We start from the raw sequence: 7029 nt of genomic DNA, 5'->3' as shown, positions 1-7029 counted from the left end.
TAATGATTATTATTATTGTCCTCTATGGCAAATTGCAGCATGATCGACAGCACCACGCTGCAATGAATATGAAGGAAATATAGAGAAACAATGTAGGTAAGATAAGATCACAAACATTTTACAAATAAGATAAGATAGCTTATATAAAAATGCAAGCCTACATACATCTTACTGTCATGGGATTTAGTGAAATTGTATTGTGTAGGGTGTACATCGGATCACTGTATACATTCACACTGCAGGTCGCCCAAATCAGATTTATTTTGCTCATATGTGACTCTGTGAGATTCTTTCATGACAGTGTGAACAGCACAATTCACATGGAATCTGATCTTTTCAATTCTGATTTATTAAATTCTGTAAGCCTTAGTGCTCAATTATGATTTATTGCCCAGATCAGATTTTGTTTGTTTGGCTGTTCACATAATTTTTTTAATGTGGCCAATATCAGATTCCAGTGTGAACTGGTCATGGTCCTGAACTGACTTGCATGCACAAATGAACAATAAAGAAGATGGATGTAAAAATTGTGACAAATGGCAATCTAGAGTGATGTAAAGGTTACATGAGTCGCAGGACTGTTCAGACTGAGGGCGCATTGCAAAGAATCTGACCTGTATCTGATTTAGGACCACATATGAAAGTGGGCCAAATCAGAATAGAGAAGATCAGATTCCATGTGATTTGTGCTGTTCACGCTACCAAATGAGGACATTTTTGACATCCTGATTTGGTTTGATGAGCTATTGTAGTGTGATGGAGATTAAGATTAAGATTATGGTTATGGTTATGGTTAGTTACAGAATGCATGTAAGTCTATGTAATACCCCCATATTTCACGTAAACAAAAGTGTGTGTGTGTGTGTGTGTGTGTGTGTGTGTGTGTCTGTGTGTGTGCGTGTGTGTGTGTGTGTGTGTGTGTGTGAGTGAGTGAGTGAAGAGGAGGAGGAAGGCAGAGAAAGAGGACAGAAGAGAGAGAGAGAGAGAGAGAGAGAGAGAGAGAGAGAGAGAGAGAGAGAGAGAGAGAGAGAGAGAGAGAGAGAGGTACATAAGGTGAAAAGAGTAAAGTGTAGTGCTGACTGATTGGACATAATGCTCAGTCTGTATCCTGCTCTGTGTGCACGTGCACACACACACACACACACACACACACACACACACACACACACACACACACACACACACACACACACACACACACACACACACACACACACACACACACACACACACACACACATACACACGCATGCTCCACCACCTCCATTAGTCATACTGTAGCCGTGGCTTGAAGACTTGCAAAGGAACATGAGGGATTTTCCACACACTGCTGATTTAAACCTAATCCAGTTAAGACTGTATGGGTCACAACCCAATAGCAGCTATTTAGTCATTTAGCTACTCCACTAATCTAAAGCAAATGAAGGCAAGCCTAATTGTACTCTACCAGCTGCATTATACATGTACTAAACCAGGCCCCAAAGCTGGCTGTGGGGCCCCTGACACAGGGTTTGATTTGCTTATTCACCCTCATGGTTCTTCTAGGCAACAAGGACGCCGCCAGCTCGCCGATTCTGTCTTTCAACTTCCTGTGAGCTCACGACACTGTATCTATATACTATAAAGGGGTATATTGGTCTTAACCCTTTCACTGCCACACTACCAGATGGTTAACACTTTCACTGTGACAATACAAGTCAAGTTTTCTTAACCCTTTCACTGCCACACGACAAAGGGTTAACCCTTTCACTGCCACGCTACCTCTGTAGTGTGATAGTAAAGGGTTAACCTTCTGTAGTGTGGTAGTGAAAGGGTTAAGAAGAACTTCAAGTCTATTTCTTTAGCGATTGTATATGAGGATAATGAGCTACTGTGGGAGGAGGGGGTGGTTCTGGTGTCTGCTGTGGAGGTGAAGTCTCGCTGAAGCAGTGGCAGTGAGGGAGGTTAGTTAAAGGAACACTCCAACATTATGGGAAATGCACTTGTCGTCTTCTCCGGAGTCAGCCAAGGAGATAGACTCCAATTTCCTCTCTGTGCGTTCAGTGGAAAGCTATCCGGCTGCAAGCTAGCCTGGCTTAGCACAAATGAATGGAAGCGGATACGGAACAGTTTGGCTCGCTGGTGTTGGGTTCATTACAGCACCATGAAATAATGTAGAAAATATAGCAATACCTTAGTCTTATAGGGACATGGTATAGCTACCTTATCATTTCACTGTGCTGTAATAAACACAATACAAGGATTCAATGTCCCTTATGACATCACTGCATGGTGGCCATATTCAAATCCACCAGATTTGCTACAGCTCCCTATACAGTTGTGTGCTTATAAATGTATTGTTTATTCGGTTTGGGAATATCCACACAAGCTAGCTCTCTTCATCACAGGGTTCAGCTACAGCTGCAGGAAATGAAGGGACGACGGCAGAAGTGAGCGGGGCGCGTAAGGAGAAGAGGAAGGGTGAGCTCCATTACAGAGGGAAGGGAAAGGAAAGGAACTGCTGGTGTCAGATGCTGACACAGTTTGACACGAGTGTTCAAAGATAGCTGTGTATAAAAGGCATGAGAGGATCTTTATTGAGAGTTGTGCAAAACCTTAGTGTATATAGTGTGCAAATTCTGGGCTGTGCAAACCGTTGCAAGACCTTGTTGTTTTTTCAACTGCGGGCCGGCTCTCTCAGAGGAGCACGACACAGGAGCAGTGTTGTGACACAAGATAGAACCAGGAACCACCTGGTTGAGGCCGGTGAAGCAAGCGGCTTAGTCCAGAAATAGATGGAGAAATTGATGTTCCTTTGCTCTAACTGAAACAATAAGAATACACAGCACAGCTGCAAGGGGGTCTATCTTAATACTTAGGGGGGGGGGGGATAGAAAAGGTTTTGTGTGTGTGTGTGTGTGTGTGTGTGTGTGTGTGTGTGTGTGTGTGTGTGTGTGTGTGTGTGTGTGTGTGTGTGTGTGTGTGTGTGTGTGTGTGTGTGTGTGTGTGTGTGTGTGTGTGTGTGTGTGTGTAAAGTGGGTTTGTCTTATTCCAGACCACTTAAATACTTGGAAAACTGAATATGAAGGAGAAAGTTAAAGACTGAGTGTTGGTTTCCTCTCTTCTGTTATGGAAAGGTTCTGGAAGGTGATTGCGCAACCTTTCCTCTCATTGCTTCCCTTCCCTTCCTTCCCTGTACCCTGTGTGTGTGTGTGTGTGTGTGTGTGTGTGTGTGTGTGTGTGTGTGTGTGTGTGTGTGCGCGTGAGTGTGTGTGTGTGTGCGCGTGAGTGTGTGCGTGTGTGTGCATGCATGTCTGTGTGCATGCGTGTGTGTGTGTGTGTGTGTGTGTGCGTGTGTGTGTGAAAAAGAGAGCACATGCATGACTGCATCCATGCTCGCATGTGTCTTGCACACACAAGATATTAAAGAGTAAGATCAGAATTTTTGGACACCTAGCCCCACAATTACCTTTGTGAGTCTCAACACAATACATGCTGTTCTTCAGACTTGATACCCGCAGCCCCGGCTAATGCAAAGTAACGGAGCCACTCTTCAGTCTGTACAATAAGCCCTGAAACCTCCAAAAAGCAAAGCTGTGTGCCTAGGGTTTACTTCAGAAACCATTTCTCCACTGAACCCATTCAGTTTACTTTAGTTCCGAGGAGAAGTGTGAGGTATGAAGCACAGCATTGACTTTGTTGAGAAAGTAAAAAACATCATAGATGAAGATACAAATTCTTGAAGATAACTCCTTTAGCCAGCAAACTCATTGGTATTCCCACCCCCAACTTATCTGATTGTGTCACCTCATCCCTGATCCGCAAAGCACTCACAATCACACATGACCCAGACCACCCACTCTACCAACACCCCTGCAGAAAGGCCCGTTTTAGCAAGAGCTTCTATCTATCTGTCTATCTATCTATCTATCTATCTATCTATCTATCTATCTATCTATCTATCTATCTATCTATCTATCTATCTATCTATCTATCTATCTATCTATCTATCTATCTATCTATCTATCTATCTATCTATCTATCTATCTATCTATCTGTCTGTCTGTCTGTCTGTCTGTCTGTCTGTCTGTCTGTCTGTCTGTCTGTCTGTCTGTCTGTCTGTCTGTCTGTCTGTCTGTCTGTCTGTCTGTCTGTCTGTCTGTCTGTCTGTCTGTCTGTCTGTCTGTCTGTCTGTCTGTCTGTCTGTCTGTCTGTCTGTCTGTCTGTCTATCTATCTATCTATCTATCTATCTATATCTTATCTATATATGAGTAGGATATAGGGCTACGGGTCTGAAATTCTGAACTTACCCTTTAAGACCTATCTTCATACTGTCATCATGAGGAATGAGTCAGTGTTGTTTTCCTGGTTGAAATAAAAATAAATCTGAGGCAGATGGCTTCTTCAGTCAAAACATGGTGTGTGGTTCAGAACCCCTCCACACGTGGCCCTGCGTGGGCATGGGTTCAAGCCCCGCCCCTTTGTCTCGCTCCATTTCCAGTAAAAACACAGTAATTGAGCAGCACATCCATGCACTATTTATGGGCTGATTGCGTAAGAAGAGAGGGAGAGAGAGAGCGAGAGAGTGTGTGTGTGTGTGTGTGTGTGTGTGTGTGTGTGTGTGTGTGTGTGTGTGTGTGTGTGTGTGTGTGTGTGTGTGTGTGTGTGTGCGTGCGTGCGTGTGTGTGTGTGTGTGTGTGAAACAGAGAGAAGAGAGGGGAGATGGATGTGAATGAATGTGTTTGTGTATGTATGTATGTATGTATGTATGTATGTGTGTGTGTGTGTGTGTGTGTGTGTGTGTGTGTGTGTGTGTGTGAGACAGAGACAGAACCAGAGAGAGATACAATGGTGGACAGTGTGTGAATGTGTGTGAGTGAGAGAGAGCGAGAGAGAGAACGAGAGAGGGAGGTTGCATAACCCACCCATGTCCAGCAGAGCCAGAAAGACTGTGAGTCTGCCATCACCCAAAGTGATCCAGACAAGGAGTTTTCCACTGGTAAAAACACACACGCACACACACACAAACATGTACATATACACGCAAACACACACACACACACAGGAACCCACTTGGCTTTTGATGTATTGTGTACTTACTACTTACACACACAAACAGACACACATGCACGTAGAATGCATGTGCACACATACAGACACACACACACACACACACATACACGCACACACACACACACACGCACACACACACACACACACACACACACACACACACACACACACACACACACACACACACACACACACACACACACACACACACACACAGGAACCCACTTGGCTTTTGATGTATTGTGTACTTACTTCTTACACACACAAACATACACACATGCACGTAGAATGCATGTGCACACACACACACACACACACACACACACACACACACACACACACACACACATACACACACACACACATACACACACACACACCTACACACACACACACACACACACACACACACACACACACACACACACACACACACACACACACACACACACACACACACACACACACACTCACACACACACACACACACACACGTTCAAGTAAGAAAGATGGCTGGGAGATGGTGGGCCAGGTCTCTTTGATACAGTAGCTGATGTTATGCAAGGGATGATAAACAACAGTCTGCTGTAAAAATTGTTTGGAGAATGACTGAACATCCGTTAGCTTTTACGTTCAAGCAGCATTTTGGTAACATTTCACTTTCAAGTTGCACAAATCATAAGGACCTATAAACTAGATGAGGAAACAAACAAGTCTTTAACTAAATAAGTTAAAAGTTAAATAGTTAACTTTTAGAATAAGTCATAAGCAGGTAACAAAAGGGGATTTGAGAGTCCAATGGGTAGTTATATAGTCGTACTGGCGAATCGCGTCCTGCTCTTCGCCATCGAGATATACCTCATCTCCAGTACCTAGTGTACTCCATCAACGAATAAAAACAAATACACCCAGAACCTGCCAGGCCCCGCCCTAGTGACGTACTATATAGCACTAGGCATGGTCACTACTCGCTCTTCCTCTATTTTCGTTTCCATCATAGCGAATGCTTGCACCCTGTGTAACTAGTTGTTATGAAAAGTTTAGAGAAATTACGCAATGTTGAGTGCTTACCGGAGATTTGCCTACCCCTGGAATCTTCGCGGCATGTTCTGACGGCGCTCGTATGGGTTCTGCGACTCTGCAGCGGGATGCATTTCGATGCATCTCAGCGTCGAGTCTGTAGTCTCCTCGTCTTGTTGACAGCAGACAGAGGGACGGCGTGTGAGGTGTAGCTATCGAGCTACCTCACACAAGGTAGGACCTGCGCCACTAGGCATTATCGCTGGTGTTAGTAATGCTGCTTGTTGTTTTGTTAGACAACCGAGTTGTATATCGGCGCCAGGGGCAGGATGTTAGGGTAAACGTCCCTCTGAGGTGGACGTTTCCCAAGCTGTCCTGGAACGCGCTGCTAATACTAAATGCTATAATGCTGGGTCACTGTTCTACTGTTCCCCGCTGTGGGATGTCACTAGGCATGACAATGCAGGCGTTTGTGATGTGCTCGAGTTGTCCCGGGAGACAACGAGTTGTGTATTGGCCCAAGCGGCGGGATATCTGGGTAAACGTTGTTGTTTTCCCCATTATCCTGGAGCGCGCGGCTAACGCTATGCTATGTTGGGCTACTGTTTCTGTTTTGTCTCCCTGCTGCGGGAATGTCTGTCTACACTACAGTCTTCCCTCCTCTTAACCATTCATGCTGACGGTCAATCGGTGTCTACTGGGGGAGTATTGCGGGGGGGCTTTGTTTACCTTTTCATGGGTAAATGGGCTGAGGTCTAGGGCTGGTGTGCTGTTTGTGAATATTATGAATGAATGCGGGACTGGTTCTCTGGTCCGCATCCCTTTAACGTTGTGTGCATGGGCTAGCCCATTCTACAGTATATTCGTGGTGTTAGTTCATTTATTCATTAACCCCTTCATGGTGCACACCACAGTGGAGGTTGCTGGTTGCAACCACCACTGGTGCTCCATGTTAG

Source organism: Notolepis coatsorum (genome assembly GCF_963971535.1).
Source record: "Notolepis coatsorum genome assembly, chromosome: 11".
NCBI classification, from domain to species: domain Eukaryota; kingdom Metazoa; phylum Chordata; class Actinopteri; order Aulopiformes; family Paralepididae; genus Notolepis; species Notolepis coatsorum.
Note: the sequence above shows the minus strand (reverse complement) of the source record.